General features: G+C 44.3%; 2 non-coding genes across 2 annotated transcripts; both read left to right on the plus strand.

Annotated features, from left to right (window-relative positions):
- The first annotated feature begins 2,641 nt into the window (after positions 1-2,641).
- LOC148146893 (signal recognition particle RNA) lies at positions 2,642-2,939 on the plus strand. The gene has a single exon (XR_015760285.1).
- A 6,054-nt stretch (positions 2,940-8,993) lies between these two features.
- LOC148146894 (signal recognition particle RNA) lies at positions 8,994-9,292 on the plus strand. Its single transcript, XR_015760295.1, has one exon.
- Positions 9,293-15,383: the final 6,091 nt, after the last annotated feature.

Here is a 15,383-nt window from a genome sequence, read left to right on the forward strand (position 1 = left end):
TTGGAGAGATAGGAGTAGACATTTTTTCCTAGATTTGCTTAAGAAATGTTGTAAGGAGAAAGCCGGGAACTATTGGCCTGTCTGACTTTGGTTGTGGGTAGATTGATGGAGGTGATTTTAAAACATAAACTTTATGGACATTTAGAGAGACATAAATTGATTCGGGATAGTCAGCGTGGCTTTGTGTGAGAAAACTAATTTCTCACAAACATGCTTGCAGTTTTGAAGAAGTTACCAAAACGATTGATGAAGGCAGAACAGTAGATATTGTTTACTTGGACTTCAGTAGAACTTTTGACAAGGTTCTACATTATAGACTAATTAGTAAAGTTAGGTCACAAGATTGAGCTTGCCAATTGGATGCATTATTGGCTTAATGGCAGGAGAAAGAGACTAATGGTTGAGGGGTGCTTTCAGATTGAAGGCCTGTCACCAGAGTGTTCCACAAGGATCGGTTCTGGGTAATCTTTTGTTTGTCATCTATATGAATGATTTGGATGAGCAAATAGAAGGCATGGTTAGTCAGCTTGCAGACAGTACCAAAAGTGGTAGCGTAGTAGCCAGTGAAATAGGTTTCCTAAGATTACAAAGGGATCTTGTTCAAATGGGTCAATGGGTTCATAAATGGCAGATGGTGTTAAGTCTGGATAAATGGAAGATATTGCATTTGGGTTCAACAAATAAGGGTAGGACCCATAGGGGACAACGAAAACATAGAACATAGAACATAGAACAATACAGCACAGAACAGGCCCTTCGGCCCATGATGTTGTGCCAAACATTTGTCCTAGCTTAAGCACCCATCCATGTATCTATCCAATTGCGGCTTAAAGGTCACCAAAGATTCTGACTCTACCACTCCCACAGGCAGCGCATTCCATGCCCACACCACTCTCTGGGTAAAGAGCCCACGACTGACATCTCCCCTATACCTGCCACCCTTCACCTTAAATTTATGTCCCCTTGTAACACTCTGTTGCACCCGGGGAAAAAGTTTCTGACTGTCTACTCTATCTATTCCTCTGATCATCTTATAAACCTCTATCAAGTCACCCCTCATCCATCGCCGTTCAACGAGAAAAGGCCTAGCACTCTCAACCTATCCTCGTACGACCTATTCTCCATTCCAGGCAACATCCTGGTAAATCTTCTCTGCACCCTCTCCAAAGCTTCCACATCTTTCTTAAAGTGATGCGACCAGAACTGCACACAGTACTCCAAATGTGGCCTAACCAAAGTCCTGTACAGTTGCAACATCATTTCACGACTCTTGAATTCAATCCCTCTGCTAATGAACGCTAATACACCATAGGCCTTCTTACAAGCTCAATCCACCTGAGTGGCAACTTTCAAAGATCTATGAACACAGGCCCCAAGATCCCTCTGTTCCTCCACCTCACTAAGAACCCTACCGTTAACCCAGTATTCCGCTTTCTTATTTGTCTTTCCAAAATGGACAACCTCACACTTGGCAGGGTTGAACTCCATCTGCCACTCCTCAGCCCAGCTCTGCATCATATCTAAGTCTCTTTGCAGCCGACAACAGCCCTCCTCACAATCCAAAACTCCACCAATCTTCGTATCATCTGCAAATTTACAGACCCACCCTTCGACTCCCTCATCCAAGTCATTAATAAAAAGTAGGGCCTTGGTTGTGTTTATACACAAGTAGTGTTGGTAGAACAGAGAGGCCATTGGGTTCAGGTACACCATTCCTTGAAGTTTCCATCACATATAGACAGGGTGGTTCAAGAGACATTTTGCACGCTGTGCCTTCATTGCTCAATCCTTTGAGTATAGGCGTTGAAAAGTCATGTTGTGTTTGGACAGGACATTGGTGAGACATCTTCTGGAATATAGTGTTCAGTTCTGTTTGCCAAGTAATAGGAAGGATATTTTTAAGCTGGAGGAATTCAGAAGAGATTTACTGGATTTTGCCAGGTATGGAAAGTTTGAGCTGTAAAGAAAGGCTGGATAGACTGGGTAGGAACAAATTACTGCAGATGCTGGAATCTGTAACAGGAAACAAAAAGTGTTGGAGATCACAATGGTCGATGGAGAGAAAGCAAGCTCGTGTTACGAATCTCGATGAATCTACATCAGAGCTGAAGTGAAGTGAAGCGATAGGCTGGAACCTTTTACACTGGAGAGTAGCAAGTCAAGTGGAAACCTTATGGACGTTTATAAAATGAAATAATGAAGGGTATAGATAGGATGAAGAGTAGTTGTCTTTTTCCTCGGATGGGGGATTTCAGGAGAGGGGCACATATTAAGGGCAGAAGTGCGAGAGTTGAAAAAGACATGAGGGGCATATTTTTTTCCATGGAGTTTGGGGGTTAGACAGTGGAATGAAGTTCCTGAGTAACTGATGGATTTGGGTACCGTTACAATGTTTAAAAGATATTTGGGTAAGTACATGAAAAGGGAAAGATTGGATCTGGACCAGTAGCAGTGAGCTCCGGCGAGTTTAGTTTGAGATTATGTTCGGCACAGAGTGATTGGGCTGAAGGGTTTGTTTCCGTACTGCATGACTCGATGACTCTGTGAAACTGCGTCCGCCTGTTGTCTTTGCAGCAATGTCTGCAGTGGAGCTGTTGCTGCGGTTTGAACTGAAGGCAACTGAGGGAAGCATCACGCGATCGCCGGGGGCTATGGCGCGCGCCTGTAATCCCGCTGCTGGGAGGCTGAGGCTGCCGGATGACTTGAGGTTGGGAGTTCTGGGCTGTTGTGATCTGTGTCGATCGGGTGCCCACACTCAGGGCAGTGTCCACATGGTGCTCCTCGGGGAACTCGGGTGGACCAGGTGTGCTGCAGAGGGGTGAACCGGCCCAGGTCGGAAACGGAGCAGGTCAAAGCCCCCGCACTGCTCAGTAGTGGGATAGCACCTGTGAATGGATGCAGCAGTGCAGCCTGACCAATACAGTGAGACGCAGTCTTTTACACCATTCTTTACCTTGCGGCATTCCCATCTTTTGCCATCAGTGCAAACAATCTCGATGTCTCAATCCTGCTTCCTTCCTTCCCCACTCACTCCCTCCACCCCCTACGCCCGCCACGTTTATTCACTCTCACGATAACCAATCTTTACAAAGTCACAACAAATCCACACATTTTACAACAACCGAATCTCTCTACAAGTCCTCCACATTCACCCAAACACACTCTCTCAGTCATTACCTCACACTTCCCACACTGCCCTTTTCTCCCTCTCCTCAATATTCACTTCTCTTTTACTGCTCCCTGCTGTTCACAGCACCTACTGTTCTGAGAAAATCTCCACTTTACACAATCCTACCAGCCACGGCCAGCAGAGAGCGCAAAACTCTCTGCATTTTCCTGCCCGAATTCTCCATTGCTCACATTGCCGAAACTTCCATTGCAACCACCAAGAGTTCAAGCTGCCTCCCGGCTCTTTCCCCTCTCCGTCATCCATTCATTCATTCACTTCGGCAAATGATTCTCCTGCAAAACTGTGCAACACTTGAACTCTCATTCTAACTTCTCTCATGCTGTAGTTACGAGAGAGAAAGAAAGAGGCAGCAAGACTGGCATTTCCATGATGCCACAATCAAGTTGACCAACAGCCCATTTTTCCATCTCCTCACTTCCGAGTATGAGGTCTTACACAAGACAGCGAGAAATAATAGCAGCCGAGATGCACGTTATTTCCAAGAACGGGGGCCTTACTGGCCTCACTTTACAACTGGCGGTGGTCCAAGTGGCAGATCGGTTAGAAGAAAGTTCTCTGTTCCTCTCTGCTGATATTCTCGCACTCCACTTGAATGCCACCGGTATTCAGTCTTCTGCTTCCCACTCTAATATTGAAAACATATCCTGGCCATTGCTGGAATGGAGCAATATAGTAGCAGAGGTGTAATTTGTTCAAGGGTTCTATCACACAAAATCATGCGACTGCCTTCCCTTACAGTCACAAGAGCATGTAACATAGAAGCTTCCGCAACAGATGTTGAACCATTGCTACTGAACCACCAACAATGCCTACCACCCCATACCACAAATACACTTTTGAAAATCAGATCACAGCACTGTGTTCCTGCTCCCAGTTTATAAGCAGAATCTGAAACTTGAGGACCAAGCACAGAAAGTAGGACAGTGCTGGTCTGAAGCTGCAGAAGGGCTTCCGTGGCACTGCTTGGAATCGTTGGGCTGAACCATATTTCAGAGTTCAGCAGTCATCCTAGCCAAGTATGCTGTCACCGTCACAGACGTGATTGGCATATGTATAGACGGCTGTGTGTCAAAGAAGAAAATCAGTGCGTTCATCAACCAGAAACCTTGTATGAACTGGGATATCCATTGCCTACTGAAGACCGGGCATGTGGCATTCAAGTTGAATGACTCAGACTTTCATAACAATTCTAGATACAACCTCTGCAAGGCTATTACAGATGCCAAGAGGCAGTACAGGACTACGTTAGAGACCCAAACTAACCAAATGGACACCCATCGCCTGTCACAAGGCCTACACAGCATAACAGGATGCAAATTGAAGCAGAACAGAATAGCAGAGAAAAACACAGCCTTCCCTGATCTTCTTTTTACAATCCGTTCAAATAGAATGCCAATGGAATGGTACCACCTGCCCCCAACAACCCCAGATCTTCCTATTCCTCCAGTCGCTGCTGCAGATGTCAGATCGCCTTCTTGAGAGTGAACCCAAGGAAAGCAACTTGTCCGGATGGAGTCCCCAGCCATGCACTTAGATCCTGTGCAGACCAGCTAGCGAGAGAACTTTCTGACATCTTTAACCCCTCGTTGTTACAATCTGAAGTCCCCAACTGCTTCCATTATTCTGGTACCAAAGAAAGCACATGCAATGTGTCTCAATGACTACCGCTTGATGCCTCTGACTTCCATATTTACAAAGTCCTTTGAGAGGTTAGTCATGGATCACATCAACCCTAGACCCCCAGCCTGCCTCAATCCCTTGCAATCTGCCTACCAGTGCAACAGGTCCACGGTAGATGCCATTTTTCTCATCCTGCACTCATTCGATGAACATCTGGATAATACAGATACCTGTGTCAGGCTTCTACTTATTGATTACAGCTCCACCTTCAACATTATAATACCAACCAAACTAACCTCCAAACTCTGAGACCTAGGTCTTGGGTCTGCTATCTGCAACAGGATCCTCAACCTCTTGACCCATAGACTGCAGTCAGTAAAGAAAGATAAAATCACCTCCTCTGCGATGCGCCTCAACAACGGCGCCTCCCAAGAATATGTACTCAAGCTCCTACTGCACTCCCTGTACACTCGGGACTATGTGGCACAATTTCATCCGAATGCCATTTCCAAGTTCACTGAAAACACTACCATTGTATGACAGATATCAGACAACCATGAGTAAGTATACAGAAAGAAGATAGGATGCTTGATCTTGTGATGCAAAGGTAACGAGCTCTCCTCCAAAGTGGTGGGCAAAACTAAGGAGCTTGATCATCGACCTCCGGAAGAAAGAAGAAGAACATGACCCTACTTACAACAATGGAGCTGAGGTGGAGAGGGTCGATAGCGTCAAATTCCTTGGAGTGATGATAACCAGCAACCTGCACTGAACCTCCCACAAGAGGTGTGATAATCAAGAAGGCACAACAATGCCTCTTCTTCCTCTGAACGCTTATGAAATTCAGCATGTCTGTAAGGACCCTCACTAACTCTTATAAATGCATCATAGAAAGCTTTCTACCCAGCTAAATCATGGCCTGGTACGGTAATTGCTCTACCCATGGCCATAAGAACCTACAGAAAGTTATGTGAGCAGCCCAGACAATCACACAAGCCATGGACTCCCTCTACGTATACTGTAGTTCCGGAATGGCAGCGAACGTCAACAGCGACACCTCCAATCCTGGTAATAATCTCTCCCAACCTCTTCCATCACGCAGAAGATACAAAAGCTTAAACGCACATACCAGTGGGTTCAAGAACAAATTTTTACTCGCTGTTATTCGTCTCTCGAATGGGTCTCTCAAATTTCAAATCTAATGGCGATCTCTTTTTGTACTCTCCTTGCTGCCAGAACTTTCTCTGCCTTGCTCTGTTCAATCACCCTATGATCTGCTTATTCTGTACACAAAACACAACTTTCAACTGCACTTAGGTATGTGTGACAACGATAAATCACATCAAATCAAGTGCAACAGCCTGCTCGACTTACACAGTGACTGCAGTGGAGCTGTTGTCACCACTTGCAACTGACAAAGTCCAGCTGCATACATGACATGGAAAAACAAACAGCATTAACATTTTGAGTCTGAAATGTTTTCTTCAGAACTGAACAGTCTTGGAATTTAAACATTTTTATGCTGTTGAGAGAGTGGGAGAAACATTAAGTAGAATAAATGGTAATGGTGCTCAGAGCAGGAGACAAAAAGAGTGGTAATGTTAGTAAAAGTGAGATAGAAATGTAAAATGCATGGAGATACTGGGTGCAAAAGAGAGAAAGAAAATCTATTCTGTTGAGAGTGAAACAACACGATACATTTTTATAAAAAAAGCAATGGAGGTGAAGGAAGGAGTCCGTTTCTAAACCAACTGGAGGGGTAGATGTCATGCTGTGAAGTTTGTTGACTCAATGTTCAGGGCTAGCATAGGGAGATGTGACATGAAAATGTGATGTTGTTCCTCCAGTTCACATTGAACATTAATACAACACTATAGCACACCCAGGATGGGAATTTTAGCATGGGAACATGATGGTTTAAGTGAAAAGGCAAACAACTGGCTGGTGAGTGTCATAATTAGGGATAGGCACAGGTATGACATCATCGATATATCAGATAAAGAGTTGTTGGTAGTCTCGGAATAGAAACACAACAAGGCATGTTTCACATACTGAGTTGAGAGTGTGATGCTGGAAAAGCACAGCTGGTCAGGCAGCATCCGAGGAGCAGGAGAATTGACATTCAGGCATAAGCCCTTCATCAGGAATGAGAAGTCCTCATCTTTTCCATGTTCCAAATACCACCAAAGGCACAAGCATAGCCTGGGACATATGTGGTTGTCTATACTTTGAGTGTTGTCATGTTGAGGTTGTTCAGGACATGAGTGAGACCTAGGATGGGGGAGTTTCAAGAACAGGGGATATATTTTTAAGGTGAGAGGAGGGAGATTTTAAAAAGACATGAGGGGCAATTTATTTTTACACAGAAGGTGATTCACATGTGGAATGAACTTCCTGAGGAAATCCTGAATGTTGAGCACAATTGCAATGTTTAAAAGACACGTAGGTTAATATGTGAATAGCAAAGGTTTGGAGAGATAGGAGTAGACATTTTTTCCAAGATTTGCTAAAGAAATGTTTCAAGGAGAAAGCCGGGAACTATTGGCCTGTCTGACTTTGGTTGTGGGTAGATTGATGGAGGTGATTTTAAAACATAAACTTTATGGACATTTAGAGAGACATAAATTGATTCGGGATAGTCAGCGTGGCTTTGTGTGAGAAAACTAATTTTTCACAAACATGCTTGCAGTTTTGAAGAAGTTACCAAAACGATTGATGAAGGCAGAGCAGTACATATTGTTTACTTGGACTTTAGTAGAACTTTTGACAAGGTTCCACATTATAGACTAATTAGTAAAGTTAGGTCACAAGATTGAGCTTGCCAATTGGACGCATTATTGGCTTAATGGCAGGAGAAAGAGACTAGTGGTTGAGGGGTGCTTTCAGATTGAAGGCCTGTCACCAGAGTGTTCCACAAGGATCGGTTCTGGGAAATCTTTTGTTTGTCATCTATATGAATGATTTGGATGAGCATATAGAAGGCATGGTTAGTCAGCTTGCAGACAGCACCAAAAGTGCTAGTTTGGTAGCCAGTGAAATAGGTTTCCTAAGATTACAAAAGGACCTTGTTCAAATGGGTCAATGGGTTCATAAATGGCAGATGGTGTTCAATCTGGATAAATGCAAGGTATTGCATTTGGGTTCAACAAATAAGGGTAGGACACATAGGGCACAACCAAAAGTAGGGCCTTGGTTGTGTTTATACACAAGTAGTGTTGGTAGAACAGAGAGGCCAATGGGTTCAGGTACACCATTCCTTGAAGTTTCCATCACATATAGACAGGTGGTTCAAGAGACATTTTGCACGCTGTGCCTTCATTGCTCAATCCTTTGAGTATAGGCGTTGAAAAGTCATGTTGTGTTTGGACAGGACATTGGTGAGACATCTGCTGGAATATAGTGTTCAGTTCTGTTTGCCAAGTAATAGGAAGGATATTTTTAAGCTGGAGGAATTCAGAAGAGATTTACTGGATTTTGCCAGGTATGGAAAGTTTGAGCTGTAAAGAAAGGCTGGATAGACTGGGTAGGAACAAATTACTGCAGATGCTGGAATCTGTAACAGGAAACAAAAAGTGTTGGAGATCACAATGGTCAATGGCGAGAAAGCAAGCTCGTGTTATGAATCTCGACGAATCGACATCAGAGCTGAAGTGAAGTGAAGCGATAGGCTTGAACCTTTTACACTGGAGAGTAGCAGGTCAAGTGGAAACCTTATGGACGTTTATAAAATGAAATAATGAAGGGTATAGAAAGGATGAAGAGTAGTTGTCTTTTTCCTCGGATGGGGGAACTCAGGAGAGGGGGCACATTTTTAGGGCAGAAGTGCGAGAGTTAAAAAAGACATGAGGGGCATATTTTTTTCCATCGAGGGTGGGGTTAGCCAGTGGAATGAAGTTCCTGAGGAACTGATGGATGTGGGGACCGTTACAATGTTTAAAAGATATTTGGGTAAGTACATGAAAAGGGAAAGTTTGGATCTGGACCAGTAGCAGTGAGCTCCGGCGAGTTTAGTTTGAGATTATGTTCGGCACAGAGTGATTGGGCTGAAGGGTTTGTTTCCGTACTGCATGACTCGATGACTCTCTGTGAAACTGCGTCCGCCTGTTGTCTTTGCAGCAATGTCTGCAGTGGAGCTGTTGCTGCCGTTTGAACTGAAGGCAACTGAGGGAAGCGCCACGCGATCGCCGGGGGCTGTGGCGCGCGCCTGTAATCCCGCTGCTGGGAGGCTGAGGCTGCCGGATGACTTGAGGTTGGGCGTTCTGGGCTGTTGTGGTCTGTGTCGTTCGGGTGCCCACACTCAGGGTCAGTGTCCACATGGTGCTCCTCGGGGAACTCGGGTGTACCAGGTGTGCTGTAGAGAGGTGAACCGGCCCAGGTCGGAAACGGAGCAGGTCAAAGCCCCCGCACTGCTCAGGAGTGGGATAGCACCTGTGAATAGATGCAGCAGTGCAGCCTGACCAATACAGTGAGACGCAGTCTTTTACACCATTCTTTACCTTGCGGCATTCCCATCTTTTGCCATCAGTGCAAACAATCTCGATGTCTCAAACCTGCTTCCTTCCTTCCCCACTCATTTCCTCCACCCCCTACGTCTGCCACGTTTATTCACTCTCACGATAACCAATCTTTACGAAGTCAACAGCACATCCACACATTTTACAACAAGCGGATCTCTCTGCAAGTCCTCCACACTCACCCAAACACACTCTCTCAGTCATTACCTCACACTTCCCACACTGCCCTTTTCTTCCTCTCCTCAATATTCACTTCTCTTTTACTGCTCCCTGCTGTTCACACCACCTCCTGTTCTGAGAAAATCTCCACTTTACACAGTCCTACCAGCCACTGCTAGCAGAGTGCGCAAAACTCTCTGCATTTTCCTGCCCGAATTCTCCATTGCTCACATTGCCGAAACTTCCATTGCAACCACCAAGCGTTCAAGCTGCCTCCCGGCTCTTTCCCCTCTCCGTCATCCATTCATTCATTCACTTCGGCAAATGATTCTCCTGCAAAACTGTCCAACACTTGAACTCTCATTCTAACTTCTCTCATGCTGTAGCTACCAGAGAGAAAGAAAGAGGCAGCAAGACTGGCATTTCCATGATGCCACAATCAAGTTGACCAACAGCCCATTTTTCCATCTCCTCACTTCCGAGTATGAGGTCTTAGACAAGACAGCGAGAAATAATAGCAGCCGAGATGCACGTTATTTCCAAGAACCGGGGCCTTACTGGCCTCACTTTACAACTGGCGGTGGTCCAAGTGGCAGATCGGTTAGAAGAAAGTTCTCTGTTCCTCTCTGCTGCGATTCTCGCACTCCACTTGAATGCCACCGGTATTCAGTCTTCTGCTTCCCACTCTAATATTGAAAACATATCCTGGCTATTGCTGGAATGGAGCAATATAGTAGCAGAGGTGTAATTTGTTCAAGGGTTCTATCACACAAAATCATGCGACTGCCCTCCCTTACAGTCACAAGAGCATGTAACATAGAAGCTTCCGCAACAGATGTTGAACCGTTGCTACTGAACCACCAACAATGCCTACCACTCCATACCACAAATAAACTTTTAAAAATCATATTACAGCACTGTGTTCCTGCTCCCAGTTTATAAGCAGAATCTGAAACTTGAGGACCAAGCACAGAAAGTAGGACAGTGCTGGTCTGAATCTGCAGAAGGGCTTCTGTGGCACTGCTTGGAATCGTTGGGCTGAACCATATTTCAGAGTTCAGCAGTCATCCTCGCCAAGTATGCTGTCACCGTCACAGACGTGATTGGCATATGTATAGACGGCTGTGTGTCAAAGAAGAAAATCAGTGCGTTCATCAACCAGAAACCTTGTATGAACTGGGATATCCATTGCCTACTGAAGACCGGGCATGTGGCATTCAAGTTGAATGACTCAGATTTTCATAACAATTCTAGATACAACCTCTGCAAGGCTATTACAGATGCCAAGAGGCAGTAAAGGACTACGTTAGAGACCCAAACTAACCAAATGGACACCCATCGCCTGTCACAAGGCCTGCACAGCATAACAGGATGCAAATTGAAGCAGAACAGAATAGCAGAGAAAAACACAGCCTTCCCTGATCTTTTTACAATCCGTTCAAATAGAATGCCAGTGGAATGGTACCACCTGCCCCCAACAACCCCAGATCCTCCTACTCCTCCAGTCACTGCTGCAGATGTCAGATCGCCTTCTTGAGAGTGAACCCAAGGAAAGCAACTTGTCCGGATGGAGTCCCCAGCCATGCACTTAGATCCTGTGCAGACCAGCTAGCGAGAGAACTTTCTGACATCTTTAACCCCTCGTTCTTACAATCTGAAGTCCCCAACTGCTTCCATTATTCCAGTACCAAAGAAAGCACATGCAATGTGTCTCAATGACTACCGCCTGATGCCTCTGACTTCCATAGTTACAAAGTCCTTTGAGAGGTTAGTCATGGATCACATCAACCCTAGACCCCCAGCCTGCCTCAATCCCTTGCAATCTGCCTACCAGTGCAACAGGTCCACGGTAGATGCCATTTTTCTCATCCTGCACTCATTCGACGAACATCTGAATAATACAGATACCTGTGTCAGGTTTCTACTTATTGATTACAGCTCCACCTTCAACATTATAATACCAACCAAACTAACCTCCAAACTCTGAGACCTAGGTCTTGGGTCTGCTAACTGCAACAGGATCCTCAACCTCTTGACCCATAGAATTCAGTTAGTAAAGAAAGATAAAATCACCTCCTCTGCGATGCGCCTCAACACCGGCGCCTCCCAAGAATATGTACTCAAGGTCCTACTGCACTCCCTGTACACTCGGGACTGTGTGGCACAATTTCATCCGAATGCCATTTACAAGTTCACTGAAAACACTACCATTGTATGACAGATATCAGACAACCATGAGTCAGCATACAGAAAGAAGATAGGATGCTTGATCTTGTGATGCAAAGGTAACGATCTCTCCTCCAAAGTGGTGGGCAAAACTAAGGAGCTTGATCATCGACCTCCGGAAGAAAGAAGAACAACATGACCCTACTTACATCAATGGAGCTGAGGTGGAGAGGGTCGATAGCGTCAAATTCCTTGGAGTGATGATAACCAGCAACCTGCACTGAACCTCCCACAGAGGTGTGATAATCAAGAAGGCACAACAATGCCTCTTCTTCCTCTGAACGCTTATGAAATTCAGCATGTCTGTAAGGACCCTCACTAACTCTTATAGATGCATCATAGAAAGCATTCTACCCAGCTACATCATGGCCTGGTACAGTAATTGCTCTACCCATGGCCATAAGAACCTACAGAAAGTTATGTGAGCAGCCCAGACAATCACACAAGCCATGGACTCCCTCTACGTATACTGTAGTTCCGGAATGGCAGCTAGCGTCAACAGTGACACCTCCAATCCTGGTAATAATCTCTTCCAACCTCTTCCATCACGCAGAAGATACAAAAGCTTAAACGCACATACCAGTGGGTTCCAGAACAAATTTTTACCCGCTGTTATTTGTCTGTCGAATGGGTCTCTCAAATTTCAAATCTAATGGCGATCTCTTTTTGTACTCTCCTTGCAGCCATAACTTTCTCTGCCTTGCTCTGTTCAATCACCCTATGATCTGCTTATTCTGTACACAAAATACAACTTTCAACTGCACTTAGGTATGTGTGACAACGATAAATCACATCAAATCAAGTGCAACAGCCTGCTTGACTTTCACCAATGACTGCAGTGGAGCCGTTGTCACCACTTGCAACTGACAAAGTCCAGCTGCATACATGACATGGATAAACAAACAGCATTAACATTTTGCGTCTGAAATGTTTTCTTCAGAACTGAACAGTCTTGGAATTTAAACATTTTTATGCTGTTGAGAGAGATTAGATTAGATTACTTACAGTGTGGAAAGATGACATGAGGGGGAGAAACATTAAGTAGAATAAATGGTAATGGTGCTCAGAGCAGGAGTCAAAAAGAGTGGTAATGTTAGTAAAAGTGAAATAGAAATGTAAAATGCATGGAGATATTGGGTGCAAAAGAGAGAAAGAAAATCTATTCTGTTGAGAGTGAAACAACACGATACATTTTTATTAAAAAAGCAATGGAGGTGAAGGAAGGAGTCAATTTCTAAACCAACTGGAGGGGTAGATGTCATGCTGTGAAGTTTGTTGACTCAATGTTGAGGGCTAGCATAGGGAGATGTGACATGAAAATGTGATGTTGTTCCTCCAGTTCACATTGAACATTAATACAACACTATAGCACACCCAGGATGGGAATTTTAGCATGGGGACATGATGGTTTAAGTGAAAAGGCAAACAACTGGCTGGTGAGTGTCATAATTAGGGATAGGGCACAGGTATGACATCATCGATATATCAGAGAAAGAGTTGTTGGTAGTCTCGGAATAGAAACACAACAAGGCATGTTTCACATACTGAGTTGAGAGTGTGATGCTGGAAATGCACAGCTGGTCAGGCAGCATCCGAGGAGCAGGAGAATTGACATTCAGGCATAAGCCCTTCATCAGGAATGAGAAGTCCTCATCTTTTCCATGTTCCAAATACCACCAAAGGCACAAGCATAGCCTGGGACATATGTGGTTGTCTATACTTTGAGTGTTGTCATGTTGAGGTTGTACAGGACATGAGTGAGACCTAGGATGGGGGAGTTTCATGAACAGGGGATATATTTTTAAGGTGAGAGGAGGGAGATTTTAAAAAGACATGAGGGGCAATTTATTTTTACACAGAAGGTGATTCACATGTGGAATGAACTTCCTGAGGAAATCCTGAATGTTGAGCACAATTGCAATGTTTAAAAGACACCTAGGTTAATATATGAATAGCAAAGGTTTGGAGAGATAGGAGTAGACATTTTTTCCAAGATTTGCTTAAGAAATGTTGTAAGGAGAAAGCCGGGAACTATTGGCCTGTCTGACTTTGGTTGTGGGTAGATTGATGGAGGTGATTTTAAAACATAAACTTTATGGACATTTAGGGAGACATAAATTGATTCGGGATAGTCAGCGTGGTTTTGTGTGAGAAAAATAATTTCTCACAAACATGCTTGCAGTTTTGAAGAAGTTACCAAACGATTGATGAAGGCAGAGCAGTAGGTATTGTTTACTTGGACTTTAGTAGAACTTTTGACAAGGTTCCACATTATAGACTAATTAGTAAAGTTAGGTCACAAGATTGAGCTTGCCAATTGGACGCATTATTGGCTTAATGGCAGGAGAAAGAGACTAGTGGTTGAGGGGTGCTTTCAGATTGAAGGCCTGTCACCAGAGTGTTCCACAAGGATCGGTTCTGGGTAATCTTTTGTTTGTCATCTATATGAATGATTTGGATGAGCAAATAGAAGGCATGGTTAGTCAGCTTGCAGACAGCACCAAAAGTGGTAGCGTAGTAGCCAGTGAAATAGGTTTCCTAAGATTACAAAGGGATCTTGTTCAAATGGGTCAATGGGTTCATAAATGGCAAATGGAGTTCAGTCTGGATAAATGGAAGGTATTGCATTTAGGTTCAACAAATAAGGGTAGGACACATAGGGCACAACCAAAAGTAGGGCCTTCGTTGTGTTTATACACAAGTAGTGTTGGTAGAACAGAGAGGCCAATGGGTTCAGGTACACCATTCCTTGCAGTTTCCATCACATATAGACAGGGTGGTTCAAGAGACATTTTGCACGCTGTGCCTTCATTGCTCAATCCTTTGAGTATAGGCGTTGAAAAGTCACGTTGTGTTTGGACAGGACATTGGTGAGACATCTTCTGGAATATAGTGTTCAGTTCTGTTTGCCAAGTAATAGGAAGGATATTTTTAAGCTGGAGGAATTCAGAAGAGATTTACTGGATTTTGCCAGGTATGGAAAGTTTGAGCTGTAAAGAAAGGCTGGATAGACTGGGTAGGAACAAATTACTGCAGATGCTGGAATCTGTAACAGGAAACAAAAAGTGTTGGAGATCACAATGGTCGATGGAGAGAAAGCAAGCTCGTGTTATGAATCTCGATGAATCTACATCAGAGCTGAAGTGAAGTGAAGCGATAGGCTGGAACCTTTTACACTGGAGAGTAGCAAGTCAAGTGGAAACCTTATGGACGTTTATAAAATGAAATAATGAAGGGTATAGATAGGATGAAGAGTAGTTGTCTTTTTCCTCGGATGGGGGATTTCAGGAGAGGGGCACATATTAAGGGCAGAAGTGCGAGAGTTGAAAAAGACATGAGGGGCATATTTTTTTCCATGGAGTTTGGGGGTTAGACAGTGGAATGAAGTTCCTGAGTAACTGATGGATTTGGGTACCGTTACAATGTTTAAAAGATATTTGGGTAAGTACATGAAAAGGGAAAGATTGGATCTGGACCAGTAGCAGTGAGCTCCGGCGAGTTTAGTTTGAGATTATGTTCGGCACAGAGTGATTGGGCTGAAGGGTTTGTTTCCGTACTGCATGACTCGATGACTCTGTGAAACTGCGTCCGCCTGTTGTCTTTGCAGCAATGTCTGCAGTGGAGCTGTTGCTGCGGTTTGAACTGAAGGCAACTGAGGGAAGCATCACGCGATC

This window comes from Chiloscyllium plagiosum, unplaced genomic scaffold (assembly GCF_037043375.1).
Source record: "Chiloscyllium plagiosum isolate Xiang-an unplaced genomic scaffold, Cpla_swu_hap1 HiC_scaffold_18, whole genome shotgun sequence".
Lineage (NCBI taxonomy): Eukaryota > Metazoa > Chordata > Chondrichthyes > Orectolobiformes > Hemiscylliidae > Chiloscyllium > Chiloscyllium plagiosum.